Below are 21,686 nucleotides of genomic sequence, written 5' to 3' on the forward strand. Positions count from 1 at the left end.
TATATATATATAAAAGTTAATTATTATACGTTATGAGCTTTAAAAGACAATAAATTCTAATAGGGGGTTACTTATTTATCGTTCATTTTCACAAACGTTCTTATGGGTGCAATGGGAATAGTCAAAGCAGTGGGAGGAGTAATGAGATCTGGGAGCTTTCTATTGTTTTACAAACTGGAATTAAAGAAATAGAAGGATTTATGTGTATACGAAAGTATATATATATATATATATATATATATATATATGATAATAGAATTTTTAAATTGCACAGTCTTTTACAATTATATTTGTGATAATGATATGAAAATTAAAAAAAACAATTTAATGATAATAATAATAATTATTATTATTATATAAACGATAAGATGTGTATTACTTTAATGATATATTAACAAACATTGACGTTAAATGAAACTTTTTTGTTTGTGTATCGAATTGATTCATTTAAAAGTTCACGAATAAGGATGATAATCCTAATGGCCCTTCTTTTGCTTTTTTGTTTTGTTTTTTGTTTAAACAAGTATTAAAACTTCTCTCGGTGAACATAAACTTTAAAAGAGTAAAGTTAACAGAAGTTAATAAAAAAAAAAAAAAAAAGAAACTTCCAGGTACTTTTTACGGTGGGTGACGTTAAAAGATCGTTTGAGTATCGACTTATCGGAATGAACGAGTATCACGCATGATAAAAAGAGAGAGAGAGAGAGAGTGAGAAAGTGAGAAAAAGTAAGTTTTCGATTGGACACGAATTTTCTCGATGATAACAGATTTTTTTTCGAACGTTCGATTGATATGCTTGATGGATGGAAATAATTGATCTTTTTTAAACAAACTCCCCCGTTCAGCTACTTTTCATTACGAAATATCGTATAGAGCACACTTTTTGTTAAGTTTTCTTTTATTCAATCTTAAAAATCTTGATCGATTTTTTCGACAATGGATGCGTGTGTGTGTTCGATTAAAAGATCTATTCTCCTTCTTTGTTTTTTTTTTTCTTTTTGATTGAAATTATTGTACAATTAAATCTCGTGGGAATGAAATATTAAATTATAAGTCCGATCAAAAAAATAATCTACTAGAATTGAAATGAGCAAAGAAAAAATATAAAACAATATAATTATATAAGAATAAATATAAGAATTAATATAAGAAGAAATATAAAAGAATCAAAGAGATATATAATAAAAATAAAAAGAAAACAATAGAAGAAGAAGAAGAAGAAAATTGTATCCAACTTTTAATTAAATCTAGCGTATGCTATAATTCGCGTGCCGAGAAAGTAACGAGCCTGAAACGTTGAAATATCTGCGAAATTTCTTTCACCCCCTCACCCAACAACCCCCACCGGCAAACACATTTTTCAAGTTAAAGAAGAGGAAAAATAAAAAGGAGGAAAAAGGATCGAAAATCGAACATTCAAATGCACCCCCATCGTTTGTTAACAAATTTAATTACATTTGTAAATGTGTACTCTTTCTCTCTATTTATGTACAAATATATATACACACCTGCCTTTCTGTTGGGGAGAATAAAAAAAACATTCGAACGATCGAGAATTGTTTTTTTATTTTATTTTGCTAAAACAAATGATAAAATGGTTTTACTATTTTCACCGAGTGAGCTTGTTTTCCTTCTAATATAAGTGAACATCAATAGTCAATTATTCTAATAGGAATTAGTATAATCTCACTTATATCCCATACGTATATGGAAATGAACGCGTACGCAATAGATATTATTCGAATGAAGTAAATTTCTATGAAATAAACACACACACCCACAAATAATCAATTGATATCAGAAACGATTCCCAGTTCGTTTGATTGCAACAATTATGTTTAACTATTTATACTATTCTTCTTTCTCTTTCATTTCTTTTTTTTTCAATAACGAGTCGCGTACTCTCGAAGGAATATATAGAAATATTATGAAACGATAAAATTGTATTATATTTCGATTCGTTCGATAAAAACAAATATGTATATGTAAACTTATTTTTTTTTCTTTTTCTACAATAAAAAAATGTTAAAAAAATATATTGTAAAATAAAATTGAACGACAATCCTCTCTCTTCATATAATTTAAAATATAATATTATCTCTCTTGTAAAAACTATTATATCCTTCGATAACAAATATCCATTGTTAGAATATCCTCGAAGAAGAGAAAACTTAGTGAAATATCCTACTAATCGAATTTTCAAACTCTTATGTGAAGTTGTTACTTTATAAGGGAAAAATAAAAGTACTAATACAAAAATCAAATGTATATAAATAGTCGCGAGTAGAGTTGTCCTGGAAACGATTTCAAGTAATTTTACTAGAAGGAAAGAGGAGAATCCCAAAGGAAAAGTAAAGAAAGGAAGCAAGGAAGGTAAGGAGGAATGAGATGAAGAAAAGAAAAGAAGGAAGAAAGGAAGAAAGGCAGGAAGAACGAAGTTAGTTCCTTGTGTTTCTCGGGAACATTGAGACAGGTGCATGTTATCGGTCTCCGAGAAAATGCAATTTAAATAAATAACGAAGGAAAAGGAAATACGTAAAAAAAAAGAAACAAAAAACATCCCCCYCCCCCCCCCCGAAAAAGAATGAACAAGAAAGAAACAGGAGAATAAAATCAACTTTAATTATTTCGTTGTCTTTTATCTATTTGTTTTCTCTCTCTCTCTCTCTCTCTTTCGTTCCGTGTGTCCAACTTTTCTTATTCATCGAATTGGATAAAAGACAAAGAAAAATACTTTAGGCAAACTGTTGCTTATTATTCGAACAACAAGAAATAACAAAAAAAGGAGAGAAAAATATCGAATACAATATAACAAATAAAGAGAGAGAGAGAGAGAAAAAAAAAGGGGTGACTAAACGTTGAATTAGAAAGCACTTGCCAACAGAAGGAAGGTTAATAACACTCGACTCGGCATGCCACTCGAAATAGGGAATATCTGTCGATAGCATTCCAAAGTGAATAAGAGAGAAAGAAAGAGAAAGAGAAAGAGAGAGTGAGAGGGAAATATTTGACCGTATTGTGTAATTGCTGTAATATGTTCACAACTGTGACAAATTGTATTTTCTTCGATAATTAATTAATTATTAATTTTCGCCTCCTTCATTAAGAACGTGTTATTATTTTTAATTTAATGAAAAATTCCATCAAACCGAGACAAATTTTAAATTCATCATCGAATTAAAATCGAATCATATCGTGTACATATATATATATATATTCACTTGACCTACTTAAACAAACGTATCGAAAATAGAATTTGAAGAATAGATCGAAGAAATAGAAATAGAAAGAAATTAATGACACACCTTCTGATAACACTGAAACAAAATACAAAAGGTATCCTTTTTTTTTTTTTTTTACGTGTGACTCACACAACTAGATTATTAATCATCGATTATTATTCTACTTTCTCTATCGTTCATATTATGTTTCATTGTTTTAACTATCCTCATTAGAAACTATCCAAACAAACATTATCAATAAGAAATAATTAATTGATTATTCGTATAATCATATCGAATAATGCAAATAAACAAATTGTATCCGTAAATCAATCGCACTTTTTGATTCCTTTTTTCCAACCCCTTACCCCCTTCTTCCCCTTCATCCCATTAACCCTTACGTGTAAATATGCGAAGTTTGATTTAAAAGTACTACGTGCGAATGATAACGAACGATGAACCCCTTTTTCATGAATATGCATCCATTCTCGAACACTTTTGTTTATACCTTTTTTTCTATTTTCCTTCTTTTCTTTTTGTTTTTCTCCGGTAAATATTCCAGGCTCTTTGTATAAAATAAAATAAAATAAAATAAAAAAAGAAAGATTGATAGTTTGTATATAAAAACGTGTAGAAGTATATATATAACGTAGGTATTGTTCATCTATGTAAACAAAAGTACACGTGTGTTAACTCATGGACCTTTCTTTGTGAAATTACAAGATGGTATAACGAGCATGGTATAAAATATCCATGGAAGTTACTTTATCCCCCTTAACTCTCGTTAATAATACGATAACTCATTCATGTTTTTCAAAATCATCAACTTCTATAAATTTCTTCTACTTTCCTTTTTCTCTTTTCTCATAAATAATAATTTAACGACAAAGTAATCTATGATTTATATATGAGAACATTATTATAATACTTAAATTTAGATTTCAATTCGTTATTCAGTAATTGTACAAACAAATGCATACATTATTTGTTAAATTAGTCTGGTAACTATATATGATATATCAAAATAAATATTTAACATAAGATATATAAAAAATTAATTGATTACGAAAGTGATCTTCTTATTGTGTTGCAGAAATCATTTTGAAAATGATCGATTCACTTAAAAGAATAGAAATAAAAACGAAAATAATAAGAAGAAACATTTCAAGCTCTCGATAATCTCTTTTTTATTTTCTCATTATTGTAGATTTTACGTATCGGAGATACTATATTATACATATTTTAATTAAAAATCGGAAAATTCCATTGTCGATCAGAGATGACTTACACGATAACGAACGCGTTAATTATTCAATTTCACTAATCGACTATAACTTGCTCGAGGAAAAATCTTATGTTCTTTTTTTATTTATTTATTTATTTATTTATTTACTTTTCTCTTCTTTTTATTTGTTTTTTTTTTTTACCAGAGCCATCGATTATCTTGAATTCGTATAAATTTCGGAATGTTCAATATAAAAAATACTACAAATTTAGTTCCCGAACTTTTCGGATTGTCTATTCCAAACGAATATACAATTTGTCACATTTTATCCCTTCGCTTTTATATTTTTCTAAAGAAAAGGAACAAATAAATAAGAAATAAAAAAAAAAATAGGAAAAATTTGGAAAAAAGATCGCGATACAATATTAATATTCAATTTATATGCAAGATACGAAGAGAACCATGTATTTTACATAGATACATATACATACATATATATATATATATATCTACATCGAATCCATAGAAAACCATATGAAATTTTATACATTCATGTGAAGAGACTAACATAGAATTTCATAAATATTTTCTTTTATCCGTTTCTTTTTTGATAACGATGATGACGACAAAAGAGAGAAAGAAAGAGAAAGAGAGAGAGGGGGAGGAGAAAAAAAGATTTAAACAAATAGAAAAAGAATGATATGAACAATTCGCGGAAATAAATTTTTCGCGATAAATATATGTTTTATTCCCTATTTTTATATTACTATTTTCTATTTTAGGAACGCACAAAGAACGTTCCTAAAGCTTTTCATATTAAATATTCGATTTATGGGCTGTTCCGATGGAATGATGGATGAGATACAAACACTTATCTCTCTCTCTCTCTCTCTTTCTTTATCTTTCGTATTCTTCTCATATGCCACCCCTCTCCTCCTCATACGTGTAATAATCTTTAAAAGTTTTTCATCTCGTGACATTTTGATTTTCTCGTGATACAAAGAAGACTTCTTTCTTTCTCTCTCTCCCCCCCCCCCTCCTCCTCACCTCTTCTTTCTTTTCCCTAATCTTCTTTTATACCTGTGCATAAATATAATAATCTATGAAAAATTTTTCATCTCGCGATACTTTGATTTTGTAAAAAAAAAAAAAAAAGAAATATAAACAAGCAATATTTTTCTTTCTTATTATAATAATATATTTATATTATTTTTTGTAGTGCACTCTCCGCTTATTAAAAAAAAAATGCTTCCAATTTTACATTATTATTTTCTTTTTTATTAGAAAAATACAACCCATAATTCTTTACTCTCGTTTGTTCATTCGTTTATCTTTCGTGCGTACTTCCATAGATATAATAATTGTCTACAATTTCTAATCTAATATCTAAATTTATTTTTCTAGATACAAACACACCTATATATATCTCTCTCTCTCTCTCTCTCTTTATCATTTTTGTATGTTCTTATAAGTAGAATATAATCTTTTAAAAATGTGTTCACCTATTTAAAAACATTTCGATTTTTTAACTTGTCACGTTTGTTTCACCGATTTTACGTTGTACGAAAGTATAATGCATGTTACGATTCGATAATAGGTATCCCTAAGTGCTGAAACATTCGTTTCTTTTCTCTCTCTTTCTTTCTTTCTTTTTTTCTTTCTTTCATACTTTGTAAAATAAGCAAACGATGATAACTTTTGAAAACGATGAAGGCTTGTGCTTTGCTAACAGCTGTTGGATAAAACGATCGATCGAGCTAGGGCATTAACGAGTCTCACATCTCCAAACTCATCTCCCATTGTTTTCGATACGATGTTTTAACCTACCACCCCTCCCTCCCCCTTTTTCTTTTACTACCCTTTTATCCTTTCGCATCTTTTCGTTTTATTTTATTCCCATTTTACCTACCCTTACTCTTTCCGTTCTCGCTCTCCCATTTATTTTTTTTTTTTTTTAATTTTTCATACACATCACGATCGAGCATAAAATACGATAAAAATGTTTTTAAATCGTCAAACCCCTTTCTTTCTGTGTAAATTCTCTCTTTATGTAAATATTTTTTTCTTTAATCCTTTTCTTTTGTTTTTTTCTTTTTTTTTTTTTTTTTTTTTAAATACCACAGTCATACGAAGCAAGTAGTTTTTTTGTTTTCTCCCCGAAAGAAAAATGCATTTAACACGCGTTGTAAAATTTTATTTAATCTTCTTCTTTTTTTTTTTGTTTTCCACGCGTACAAAGAATTCTCATGGTAAAGAAAAAAATGAAAATATATTATAGAGAAGAAGAAAAAAATTAGGAAGAAAGAGAAATTCGGTAAAGTAAAATAAGATGAAAGAATAAATAACAACAACGCGTAAATCAGATTTACGAGAAAAGAAATAACTCAAGGAAACAAAACATTGAATTTAAGTAAATAATAAAAGAGAGAGAAAGAAAAAAAAAGAGAGAGAGAGAGAGAGAGAGAGAGAGGGAGAAAATTGCAAATATTGACCCTTCGTGGAATTCTAGGTAGATTAATTTGATGCAGAACGTTGATTTTATTATTTATACGTGCACGATATTAAGCGCAAGCAATGCATTCGACTTTAATAAATTGCATTCAGTGGCAATATGCAGAGACCACTGTATTATCGACTACTACTCGACCGTGATAAAAGGATTATATAACAGAGACGGAGTTCGTGAGAAATTAAAAAACAATTTAAAAAGAAAAAAAAAAGAAACAAGTATATAAAGATAAATAATAGACGTGAAACAAAAGGATGATCGAATACAAAAGAAAATGACGCGAATGAATTTGACGCAACAATATCCACTTCTCAATCGTTATCATCCCCTCATAACCCCTTCTCGCGCCCCTAATTATTAACACAAACAATGCGTATGAAATAAATTAACTCGTTAAAAAAAAAAAACTCCCCTTTTTAATATTAAATACCTTTAACGCATATACTTGAATCAACTTCGAATATATCGGCGTAAATAAATATCGTAATTATGCAAATAAATCAATTCAAATGTAAATTAAAAAAAAAAAAAAAAAAAAAAAACAAATTAAATAATTACAATTTGTTTGTCGTTCTCGGATATAATATATTGTGATTCCAGTGAAAATAACAAATTATTTATATTAAATATATATATATATATATATACATCGTTTTTGTGTACACGAAGTAAAATTTTGAAAACGTGACCGAACAGATAATGAAATACCAATTTGCATCTGAAATTATCTGATAATAAATATCAACCTATATCCAACTCACTTCTCTCTGTCCTTCTTTGAAATTTCCCCAATAAGAAAAATATTAAAATATTTCAGAAAAAAAATTCATTAGCAAAAAAATAAGAACCCTCCTTCCTTCACGTGTTCGTGATATCGGTCCGAACCGTAAATCGAATTTCGCATTCAACGTATTCGCATAATGATTCTTTCGTAAAATCCTATTAATCATCCCGAAGAAAACGATAGGAAGAGACTAGTATATATATATATAACTATACATGCATATGTACTCACAAGGATGTACCCATACGTAGAAAAAAAATCCCGTGTTCTTAATCGTTCCCCTATACTACTACCCTTTCCTTCCTTCCTTCCTTCATTTTTTTTTTTTTTTTGAAGGAGGGGGCTTTTTTTCTTCTTTTTTTTCCATGTATTTGCTGAATAATTCACACAAGAAGTTAGTGGAAAAGTGGAGATAAACCGCGTAGAACGTATCAACGATCGTCTAGATACTCTTTTTCATTCTTTTATGCACATATGCGCATATTCGATATCGAACGGGAATAATAGGTCATCTATTCCTTTACAGATAGAGGATGAACTTCTATATTTTCTTCTTTTTCTATCTCTAATACACATTTTTGTCATTCCTTTTCTATCTCTCTCTATCTCTCTCTATTTCTTTCTTCCTCTCTTACTCTCTCTTAATCCTATCTTTCTAGCTCGTCCCACTTTAATCGTTTAAAAGCGAGAACAAGCTGCAAACTATTAATTAACCGAGAGTTACACGTTGCTTTCGTCGTCTTTCATGCATCCGGGAAGAGAAAACAAATACATATATATATATATATATATGTATATATGTATCTACTAGAAACTAGATGGTTAAACGTTACAAATGCCGAGATATATCGTCGATCGATGAACAAATAAAAATAAAATTGATGAAAAGAAGAAGAAGAAGAAGAAGAAGAAGAATAAGAAGCAGATGAGAAAAAAAAAGAAATCTTAAAAATCGATTCACGTTAAAGCATACGATCCCAATGAAAGTACGTACTATAGTTTACCGTAGTTCGGACCCTCCCCTCTAAACCCCTCGGTTAATTGATAACCAACAGGTGTTTTCGTATGGCACATAAATGCATAGATCATCATCGCACGAGATCCAATTTGTAGTTTTTTTTTTTCTCTCAACAAATTTTTTTATTCGTATTTCACGCGTTTATTTTTTTTTTTTTTTATATAGGTATCTTTTATTTTCGAAAAAGATAGAAGAAACGTACCAAAAAATAAAACCCCTATCACGTTTCACGCTAATCTATTACCGTGGTGATCCTGATGAAGGGTAGGTAATTTTTTTTTTTAACATCTTATCGAACGATCAAACATTTTTTTGGAAATCTTGTTTTTGTCTTATCTCGACTCACCCTTTTATCAGCTTAAAAAGTTATCACGTGCAAGAAATAGGATCTTCCTTCCTCCCGCAATCTTCGAACAGGAACCAACCAAAGTAACTTGTCAGGATATATAAGCAGAAACAAAGTCCACAATCCTCTTAAGCAAAAATCGATATACGATCTCCTTCTTCTTTATTTCTTATTTCTTCCTTTCGGATTTTGTAAAAAGGTTATTCTTCTTTAATTACAGTTTTTTATCGTCACGTATAATATCACCAACGAAAGTAAAAAAAAAACAAAAAGAAAAGAAAACTAAACTTATCACACAATCGTCTCAATAGTCACTTAAATAATAATAATAATAATAATAATAAAAAATTAAAACATGATCGAGAGAGAAATGAAATCTTCGAAATAATACGATCCTTTACGTGTGTTTTGCGCGCACACGAGGAGTCCATCGAACTTTGTCGAACAAAGCAGCGAAAAGCCCAGTTATGAATTTAATATACCTTTAAAACAAAGCATCGGAATTGCTTTATAGTTTACGATTGTCCTTTGCCGTACCGGTTTCCTTTGCAACGTGGAAAACCGATCCTTGAGTTGAACACCAACCGGGAGACACGCATGAAACCGGTTCACAATTCCTCTCTATCCATCAATCCAACCATCTATCCATCTATCCATGTATCTATCAATATACTGTGAGAAGCATACGTTCAAAGGAAATCCTTTAGAAGGATCTCACTTAACAATCCCATAGGATCATCCCGATATATATTAATAGAAAAAAAAGTAATTATCATTTCAAATATAAACATATACTCTATCTATTTTTCATTATCCCAATCTTATTAAATTAATTATGAAAAAAGAAAGAAAAATAGGAAGAAGTAAAAAATAAAAATTAATATAATAACAAATATATATGAACATTCCAAAAGAGAAATAATCTCGACGAGGATGTGATATGAAATTTATTAAATCCTTTAAAAAACAATCGGTGGTAACCCTTATTTTAACCCCTTCCTCGTCAAAAGAATAAAACTTTCTATGATCCCCCTACTCTTATTTTTTCTTTACTTCTCACTCACAAGAACCAATGGATAGATAGCTAACTTTCTCTCTCTCTCTCTTTCTCTCTCTTTTATTCGTCCTGTTGCTCTTCAGCAACGTACCTCCTGTCAGAAAGCACACGAACGAACGAACGAACGAACCAGCGAACGAACGAACCAGCGAACGAACGAACGCGAACGGACGAAACGAACGCACGCACGCACGCACGCGCGCGCGCGCGCGCTACCGACCGGGTGGGTGGTTTTGGGGGTGGTGAGTAGAGAATTGAGAATTGAGAGAGGGGGGTTGGTTGGTTCGGTAGGTCGTAGGGTTGGTTGGACTTACATTAGGTGAACGATGTGTGTGTGTGAGAGAGTGAGAGAGAGAGAGAGAAGGTACAGCGTTAAGCCCCCCCCACCCACCCACCTGCCGCAACCCTTCCCTTTCTGAGAATATTCAACTCGCGCGTATCGTAATGCAACGCGGAAGAAATTTGAACGCGTTGCACAACTGTCTCAACCCGTTAGTTCTCTTGTATGCGCTTTGACGTTCGTCGCACGACTAAACTCAACTAACTTGGGGTTCTTGCCGTTGACCCGGAGCCGGTTTACAGTGCATGCGCTGTACCGCCAAATTACTGCCCTATCCGGAAAACCGAACGACGTATGACGCAACCTTCTCGTAACGCCCTATCTTCTCTATCATCCTCCTACTATTCTTCTTTTTTTTTTTTTTTATTAGAATACTACGAGTACTATATACTATTACTGTACTATATTGTACTATATTATATGTGCTTCTACTACTTACTTTATATTTCTTCTTTTACTACTACTATCACCACTTCTTCTTCTTCTTCTTCTTCTTCTTCTTCTTCTTCTAGTTCTACTTCTACTTCTTCTTACATTTTTCTCATCTTTTCTTATCTAGTTCTTTTTTTCGAGTACTCGAGTTAATATCTAAAGAAGTTATCTTTTTTATTTGAATCTCGCGAAGTCTTCGGAGAATTTTCATTTTTAGATATTACGGGGATATAAGGATTTTTCTTTTCTTCATTTTTTCTTTTTTTTTTTTTTTTTTTTTTTCTTTTCTCTTCTTTTTATTCAGAGAGTTTCGCAGATTGGATTTGGTGGGAGGTTCTTGAAAGATAGGGGGGAGGAGAGAGGAAACGAGTTCTAGAAATGAAATGCTATGGAGTAGCAACAGGTAATATTGGTTTTAAAGAACATTAGGATCCATTTTTTTTTTTTTTTTTTGATATTATTATAATATTATATTATCTTCAATAATTAAAATCCTATCATTAATACTTTCATTTTTTTTTTCTTTTTTTTTTTTTACTTTTAAGTATTCAAGTGATTTGTTTTTCGGATTATATTTAAACAAAGAAAAATATTTTTATACAGTCGTCTATATATATGTTACGAATTTTTAAATATAAAATACTATCGAGTATCAACAGGTATTCTTAATTAAAAAATTTTGATTATCTTGAAAAACGATAAAAGAAAGAAAAATAATGATAGCGATTTTATCAACGATAAGATTAACTCAAATGATTTCACTAGTTCGTTTAATAAAACATTTCCTTTATACATTTTTAAAACGATAAACGTTGTTTATGGAGAATTCACGTAACCTATACGATGCTGACATAAGAGGTGTCTGGAGTTTACAATCTCAATTACCATCGTGGTATCGTCGTTGCTATAACACAATATTTTGACAAGCACTGTATAAGGTACGTTACCACAATGTCTACCAAATTGTACTATAACTGTTCTTAACTCTGTTTGTTCTGTTCCTCCTAAAATGATTCGTATAACAAACTGAGAATGATAACTTTATTAACAAAAGAAAAAAATCAAACAAACAAACGAACGAACTAACTAACTAAGCACTAACGATAAAAGAAAGATAATTTATAACAATTCTACAATTAATTAATAATAATCTCTCTGATTAAATTGTCACGAAGTACAAAAAAAAAAAAACAAAAAAGAGACAAAGATAGAAAATGTAATAGAGAATGCACGTGCAATTAACGTCCACTAAAGTTATTATTTATTATTATTATTACGATTTACTATCTACTATTTCGAGACTTTTCATCAGGTATCTCATACATGCAAAGTTAAAGGAGAAAACTATCTGAATGTTCCAAATGCACAAGTTTACTGTATATATATATATACATAAGCCTATACATTTCGCTTAATTACCATTCACGTTAAACACAGATCCACGATATAATAATACTCTAGACTACTGGCGTTTACAACCGGCCTGTATGTAATGCCTACCTTAAATCTAAAGCTTCCCCTATGGATCAGTATTTACTTCGAAATAAATAGCATGCATTAATCATGATTAAGTGCGATACAACCAAATAGAAAATTTATCATACAAAATTTATCATTTATACGCCATTATTTAGATTCTCTCGGTTCGACGATAATGATTGAAGAAAAAAAAAACCGAGAAATTGAACGTAAAATGAAACACAAACGAAAAAACAAAGAAAGAAATACAAAAAATATAGAAAAATAATAATCCAGGAATATTATAAAAAAGAGTTTCTTATTTTTTTTTTTATTTTCTACACCGTTTTATTTTTATATCTCTCGCAAGTCGGTGTTGCGAATAGAACGATAAAAAATTGTTAACGGCAATTTAATAATTAAACGTATTAATAATTTCCATGTGGAAAAAGAGAGAACGGATGTTCGATTCTCGCATTGGCAACTATGTGAATGAAATTCCGAAATTGTGTGGAATAGATACCGAACACGATAGCCGGAAGAGCTATCCGCATACATACTGGGTAAACCGGCGGCCATTGTTGCGTGATTGTACACATTACATTAATCGTATACCAATCACAGGAAATATCTGTTGATCGATATAATCGATCACGATTAAATCCAATAATATTCGATTTGCTTATAATTTCATTTACAATATTACACACATATTATATCTAAACACGCGCGTACAAACACACATACAACAACAACACTTTAACAATTCTTCAAATTTATCTTGTAAAAATATCAATATAATAATCTTGTAATCTATCGTTTAAAAAGATAATTAACGAAAATACGATTGGAGTTGAAAATGGGTTCTCGAAAATGATAAAAAACAACGTATCACTTTTGTACGTGATTCGCGTTTGATTCGATATTAAATGGTGGTGCAGAAACCGCAATTAGACTTCGCGATTTATTGTGAGAACACACCGCAGAGTTATGTATGCGTCTGTCGTGACGATGACGAAACAATTATTTCCTAAAATCCAACTTTCGCGCGCGCGGTCTCTTTCTATTTTCATTGAAATTTCTCCTCGTCGTTCACAGATTTGTTTGAAATTAATCGTAGGGATCATAAATATCCCATTAAACTTGTACAGATTTAAATTTTCAATTTTTTTCCCCTATCGCGCTTATATATTTTATCATCTATTTGATTTTCATATTATATCAATTTTAAATATTTAATAAATTTTCGATTAAGATTCAAGATGATCCAATCATTGAGTATTTACATTCGACAAATATATATATTTTATTTTTTCCTATTTTATTTACTACATTTTTTTTTCAATATCGTCCTACGTCGATTAAAATCTACTTTCTCTTTTTTTTTTCTTTTTTTTTTTGTTTAATCTCATTTTGTCTCGCGATTTCCAATCCTATATGCTTTAAATTGTTTTTTTTCCCTCTTTTTTTTTCATATATTTTATGCAATTAGGTATACGTAATTTCAATCTTCCTCTCTCTCTCTCTACCCTCTTCAATCCCAATATCCACTAATTTTTAATTTCATACGCTTTAATTTTTTCGTTATACTTTAATTAAGTCCAATAAAAAATGTATTATCTTTTTTCCTATCTCTCTCTCTCTCTCTCATTCTCTACTATTTTTTATATATTTTTTTCATTTTTATTATATAATACAATGCTTTGAAGTAATACATTTGTATCTTTCTATCCCTATCAACTAATTTTTCATTTCACATACCTCTAACATTTTGTTATAATTTTTGCATTTGAAAATTAACGAACTCTAATATTAATTTCCAAATTTATTCTCTTTTCATATTTATTATACTTTGCTATAAGTATATAAAATTTTCTTTATTTATCACTCGTTCTCTCTCTCTCTCTCTCTCTCTCTCTCTCTCTCTATCTATCTATCTATCTATCTCTAGCACTACTTTTTCCTTTTATCGCGTGAAATAACGGAGACGTGTCTATCCTATATCAAACGTCAGCACGATCATCTTCTTTGGCTTCTTCTTGGAGAACGATCAGTGTCGAATCTTATAAAAACCCTATCTGTTTGGCATCGGTTCAATATTTCTCTCATTCTATATATATATATATATATATATATATATATATATATATATATATATATATATATTTTTCAAGCATGTTTCCTCTCTTGCTATTATTCTCCTTCTGGAAAAGACAGCCCCCATCCCGATTGTGTGTTCCTCCTTGCCATCGAACAAAATTCAAATGAAATATTATCCGTACTAACGAAAGAATTTATTATTCTTTAACAAATATACTTTAATACGGATTATGACTAAAATAATTATAAGGGTTTTGTTTTTCTATTCAAATTTTCAATCTTCAATAATCCCCTATTTCTCAATATTCTCTATATAACTATATATCTTTTTTTTTTGTATTACAAAAAAAAAAAATACTACATAAATATAATACGTAAATACTATGGCAAATAATCCGCTTTTCTCAAACGTTACGCGAGAAATTCGGAGCAACAAGTGCCGTTGAAATTCTTGGCTTGAAATTTTTGCATATAAATTCATGGAAAAAATAAAAAATAAAATAAAATAGACACAAGAAAAATAATAAAATTATAATCGTCGTAATAAATTGTTATATTATAATTCTAACAATAAATTCCCCCCAAAAATGTCTCGTATTATTCTATTAAACATAAATATTATTATAAAAGATATTAAATAAATAAATTTCTCATATCGTTGTAATAATTAATTATAACGAAATTATAAATGAACACGTCCTATTGAGATTATAAATTAGGTAATTAAATCGACGATATATTTTAGTCGCAAAACTATCTCCCTCTGTAAATTACGATGCTAGCTAATGTCACAAAATTCGCCATACTGCGATGTATTACAAAAAAAGAGTTAACGTGCTAACGATCGTAGATTTAACCTGGCAAAATGTTTCGCTCAAATATTGAAATAATTATTAACGTTTTCTCTTCGATCTATGTTGAAGATATCAAAATAGTATTATTTAATAAATAAATATATATATAAATAATAATAAATATCCTATCTTTAATTATTAATCCTTTTATACAATTTTAAATGTAACTTTAAAATTACGAAAAACTCACATCACAATTTAGAAAAACATATTTAATTAATTAACATATCCTAAAATTTAATGCTTTTTATATTAATCAAAATAATATCGTACATTTGATATTGCATACATTTTGTCGTAAAAAAGAATACGATTAACAAAAAATTGATTTATATAGAGGATAATTAATTAAATAATTAAATAAATAAATAATATAAATATCGAATGTCTTTCACTCGAAAGAATTGTGTTCTTTCACAATAGAACAGTTACTTTTAAAACAAGTAAATCCTATCGTATCTTTCGTTTGCCGTCTGACCATAACTTTACTTTTTCCACTACGTGAATTCTCTCATATTAAAGACAAATATTGACGAACCTTTGAAACCGTGTGCACCACGGTTAAAGCTTCAAGATTCTACTCTGCGACACTATTTTTTGTATGCACACACTAACCTGTGCCTATGCACGCGCACACATTATAAATAAAGATTCATCTCGCCTCTGTTTTCTTTTTTTTTTTTTTTTTTAATAACTTCGAAAACACACACTACGACATTTTCATTTTAAAACGATCATCTCAACGTAAAAAATGAATTAATAAATTTCCAACGTTTGTACGCCTATAATAATTTTTCTCATTTAAATTTGCATTCGCGCGAAAGAAAAAATTAAAATTGTTTTCTTTTAAACTATATACATTTTTTCCTAAACAATAATCGTACGAATTAAAATAAATCAGAAAGAAAAAAAAAATAGAACAGAACAAAAAATCAAATATTGGCTTAACATAGATAACAGAGAATATTCTTTTTCCCATCTCTATAGAAATGCAAATAATATTTCATTGATTGGATACTCCAATTTTGACATATTCACTTGAACAATTTATTTTTTTCTTCTCATTAATAAGTTCTCTTCATTAGTACGATGGACATACGTGAACACACGCACGCGTAAAGAAATTAAATATTGACAAGCGGATAACAAAAAAAAAACAGGAAAAACAAATATAAATAATTATTAATTAATTTTACATATATATATGTAAAGAGAGATGGGGGAGGAATATATATCGTGTACTATAATTCGTTAAATTTTCAATAGCAGATCAAAAAATCCCGATGAAAAGTATAATATCGTGTTAGGATATTTCAGACGTGCAAAAAGCTTAAAGCTCGGCAATCGATTGAGCTAGAAATGAAATTATAAAGTTATATTTCAGTACTCACACCGGGAGCTTACCCTGAAGGCTTCGTTTCTTCGACGTCCAAAGCCTCCTGTGGTATGTCTTCCCAGTTGAAATAACTTTTCTGAATCCTTCGTAGAAGAAGAGAAAAATAAAAGAGAGAAAGAGAGTGACAGAAACGTGATAGTTCTCTAAAAACTTTTCTTCGATTTCTTCCCACGTATCTTTCTTATTTTTTTACACTCATATATATACAAACACATAAATATATATATAATATTGTATAAAATAACAGCTGAGTATTTCCTAGAAAATTCGAAACACTGCAATATATTTTTTATTGTTGACGATCAAAACAAAAATAAAATTCTATATACAATACATATATATATATATGTGTGTATAAAATAGCAGCTGAGTTTCTTGGATAAAATTTAAAACCCTATACAATATCTTATTCTTTTTATATATTCGATGATCAAAACAAAAAATGAATATACTATGTATAATAAAACTGGCAACTAAGTTTTCTAGAAAATTCGAAAACCTACCCCGATATCTTCTTTATTATATGCAATAAAAAGACAAAATTTATACGTTCCCCAATATAACACAGGTAATATGACAAACTTTACCTGACAAAACTTTCCTGCTATAAAATAACGTCTTGATTTTTCCTTTTTTCGTTATTAATATCAAAAATTATATATCATCGAAAAAATACCATAAACGAATAACTTTTATACGTAACTTTTGAATCTAAACAATTTCTTCCTTTCAGATTACATATGTAATTAAAATGAATTAAAAGGTTTATTTCGAAATTGATGCAAATCAATTTCTTTTTTTGTTACGCAGGACAATTAAAGGTTTGCGTATTTGTACATTGTTTGAAAAAATAAAAATTAAATAAATCTTATAATATATCATTTCGATCATGCGAAATTAACAATGATGAACACACATTCTACGACCGCAAGTGTCCGTCAAGATTAACAGGAAATTCTATCGACTAACGTTGCACGATCAATGAAACGAGATCGTTTCAGTTAAATAAAGAGAGAGAGAGAGAGAGAGAGAAATATCTAAATCGGAAACTGAGGTAGTCACGTGATAATCGTTCTACGAATTTCGTTGAAAGTTTCTCTATCCGCATCTATTTCTCTCACTTTCTCTCTTTGTCTCTCTTGCTTGACAATCCAAAGATTCAAATTTATCTTTACAATGACCAGCGATAGAAACTTGTCCTTTAGAAATCCTGGATGTAACTTCTCCCATTGTTAGGATTTGCTTGAAACTTTTCGAATCAGACCGATATTTCTATCTCTATCTATCACTACCTCTCTCTTTTTCTATATAATTGTTTCTATAAACAATATACCTGTATCTCAAAATAAAATATATCGAAATCGAATAGCATTGCAAAAGAATACGTTCAACGTTTCACGTTTTAAAAGCAAAATTCTATAGAAGAGAAAATAAATATCTGTATCTTTATCTTTTTACAAAATTATCTTGAAATAATAGTTAATTGGGTTATCGCGAGCTGATACAAGATAATAAAATAAATGTACCTTTAGATAACATTTTGTCTATCGTAATTAATGGTATCTTCAAATTTTTTTATTCTATTATACATTATTGAACGATTTTTTTTTTTCTTTCTCTCTAATTTTCTCAACGATTGACCGATATTAGAAAAACAAAAAAAAAAAAGATAGAAAAGAAAAAAAGATTCATCTTAACTAACAATAACTAAGATCGAATAGATATTCAAATGAATAAGTTTCACCTTATTAATAATTAAAAAAAGTGTCACGAAATAATATTATGAATAATGAAATAATTAGGAAAAAAAAAAAAAAAAAAAAAAAAAAAAAAAAAAAAAAAGAAAAGAGAATTGATAGATGGATTAAATCTAGCCGGTACAGGTAACCCAGGTGTTAGTTTATTCTTACAAAATCGTCGATTCGTTTTACGTATAGCTCGCGAAGAAAACTTCATTTACTAAGGGAAAACCGAGGCACGATTATTTTGCACGATTGCAGCAACGTCCATGGCATAAATTATTCGTCGAAGGAGTTATCGGTCCTCCATCTCACTCTCATTCGCTACCTGTATAATCCTAACTATTTCTACGTACTTCTTTTTGAAATCAATATCAAAACGATAATTATCTTGAAACCATTCCGATGTACGTTCAAACGGATATTGTATATACAAATATTAAACAAATAACAAAAGAAAAGAATAAATTATGTACGTATATAAGTGTATGCGTGCACATGCGTGTATGCCAATAATTTATTATAAGTTAAAGAAAAAAACAACATTTTATTATGAGAATGAAACATAAAATAAAATAAAATTAAATTAATATTATTAATACAAATAATCACATCTCAGTTATCAAATTATGTTATATATAACTCAATGTAAAAAAAAAAAAATTAAAATATAAATAATTGATATCTAACGACTATTTTATATTCTGACTTATGATTTATCTTTCTTGGGTATTATTAACGTCCATAACCCAAACGACAATGACGAAAATATATATTCACATCGAAATCGCGTCGCAACTTTGTTAAAGGGGTTAAGGATGCACTTGACAAATGATCGATAAAAGCGTGCGAAAGTGTAGTATAGTAATAGTAACAGTAGTTAGGTATATCGTAACTGAATGGGGAATCTACCGAGTTTACGAACTTATATACTTGTACTTCGTAAAAGCTAATGCTCGTAGACAAAACGAAATACGAGAGATAACGATCAGCGGTATAATAACAAATGATCTATTTTAGATCTTCGATCATTGCATTTTTATCGATGATAAAAATACAAAATCAATAATGTACGTAATACTGTGTTCATTATAGAAATTCGTGCTTTTGTTTTAATTTAATTATTATGAATGAACAATACAAACACAACTTTAATTGCTATGATAATTTCTATCGTAAAATTCTTATAATAATATTGTTGCATTAAGGATTGAAGAGAATGATAATTAATGAAAATATCTATCGTTGGTATGCATTTTAATAAAAAAAATTACACATTATTAATTAAAGAAAAATTTTTATATAACATAGATAATAACAATTATCACGCAATAAATTGATTATTATTTTGTTTTTTTTCGGGATAAAATTCGCATTGTTGCGTTAAGGATCGAAGAATGATCGTTGACGATAATTAATGAAGATGTCTATCGTTGGTAAAGCCGTCACGCAATGTTTTTCGTCACGCAACGATCGACTAGATTCTCATCTTCTCGAGTTAAATTAAAGCTAGCAAGAGTTAAAACTAACCTAAGATCGATTTCCAAAGTACCATACCGAAGCGTATCGAATACCAGCGAGTGAGTCCTTTGTAATTATCTTATCGAAAGGACTTACTATGTTTATCGAGATTGCTTTACCCCCACCCTCCCTTTACTGATGCATAGTATAGGAAGTGAGCAATGTGTTATAGAAGTCTATGCAGCCAAGTCAAGATGCTCTTCGATATTCTGGAAATGCAACGAACGTTGCGTTGTTCTATATCAAAGGAGAGAGAAAGGCTTTCATTAACTCGGCTCTTTGTTGTTATCCTCAAATTCCTCCCTTCTAATTTCTAACTGAAAATTATATAACCCTTTTTTTCTTTTCGACAAAGTAAAAAAAAAAAAAAAACTAAAACTATTAATATATAAATTAAATTGTGATTAATTGAATTTTGTCTTTTTTCTCTGTTTTCTTAAAATCATATCAACGGTAAAAGGTAAAAAAACAAATAATATATTAACGCAGAACGAGACGTTAAATGTAAGAAAGATATTACGCGAATAAAATAATAGTAATGGATATTTATTACGTTAGAGTAGTATAGATGGGATATACACTCGATAAAAAACACAAAAGACATTGCAAAGAGGTAAGAGAAAAAAAAATAATATGATGAGGAGAGAGAGAGAGAGAGAGAGTGAGGGAGAGAGTTTGATAAACAAAGAGAAAGAAAACTAAGACGAATCGCGAAGGGGAATGGTCTAGGTCAAGGAAAACAAACACGAAGAGTGACAGTGGTGGAAAAAGTAAGTACAGGAAAGAGATAAAGAAAAGAAAAAAACGAAAGAAAGAAAAATATGCAACTAATGAAGAAAAAAGAAACTTGGAATTAAGCCAATTCGATTAATTTAACATTGTCGAGCACCGAATGAGAATAGCATCAATATCAAGATTTTTTAAATCGTTAAGCTATTTTAACTATACTTCTAAAATCTCGTTCTATAAATAAAATATAAGAATAAGTTATTTTATCCAAAAATTGAAACAACAAACGCGCATTTCCATGAAATAATACACGATAGATAAATAAAATAAAAAGAAAAAGAGAAATTGTTAATAAATAAGAAACAAAGTTTAATATTTAATGATGACGACACCTATGTCCAGTTTTTTCCTACTTTTTCTTTTATTATTATTATTTCCGCGAAATATTTTTAAATGACAATTAACTATCACTTTGTAGACGATGTTATTACGGTCGACAAAAAAGAAAATAATAAAAAATAGATTATTTTGAAAATAAAAACGACTCATATATATATATATATATATAATATAATCGTTATTCACAAAAAAAGAATGAAGGTAGATAAACGCCGACAACGACGAGGATTTATTCGTACAGTCTTTCTCGTACTTCGTCTCATTAACTCGAGAGCAGTTTTTCCTGATTGCCGACACCAATTCGCTATCGCAAAACCAACCAACCCACTCATCCACCAACAGCAGCACCAGAAGCAGCTGCACCAGCAACAACACTAACAGCAACACAGCAGAGTCGGTAACCAAGCTCACAATTTTCCAACGATAAACGTGGTGTGAGTAAAAAAGAGAGACAGTAAGGAAGGGAGAAAAAAAGAGAGAGAAAGAGAGAGAGAGTTGAATTTAAAGCTCGTTTCTCTCTCTCTCTCCCTCTCTTTCTTTATCTATCTATCTATCTAT

General features: G+C 29.4%; 1 protein-coding gene across 15 annotated transcripts in view; it reads right to left on the reverse strand.

Moving 5' to 3' along the window:
• Positions 1–21,465, reverse strand: part of LOC106787703 (5-hydroxytryptamine receptor 1-like) — a 105,316-nt gene extending 83,851 nt beyond the window's left edge. The window contains exons 1-2 of one of the 15 annotated variants that reach the window (XM_014750298.1): positions 10,556–10,695; positions 9,104–9,585 (exon numbers count right to left, since the gene is read on the reverse strand). The gene's annotated coding sequence lies outside the window, so the exon portion shown is untranslated. Of the gene's footprint in view, positions 1–9,103; positions 9,862–10,167; positions 10,533–10,555; positions 10,696–21,381; positions 21,399–21,448 lie in introns of those variants that run through there. The other 14 variants (XM_014750290.1, XM_014750297.1, XM_014750294.1 and 11 more) reach the window with 14 other exon arrangements.
• Positions 21,466–21,686: the final 221 nt, after the last annotated feature.

This window comes from Polistes canadensis, unplaced genomic scaffold (assembly GCF_001313835.1).
Source record: "Polistes canadensis isolate GaletaPanama2010 unplaced genomic scaffold, ASM131383v1 scaffold_111, whole genome shotgun sequence".
Classification (NCBI taxonomy): domain Eukaryota; kingdom Metazoa; phylum Arthropoda; class Insecta; order Hymenoptera; family Vespidae; genus Polistes; species Polistes canadensis.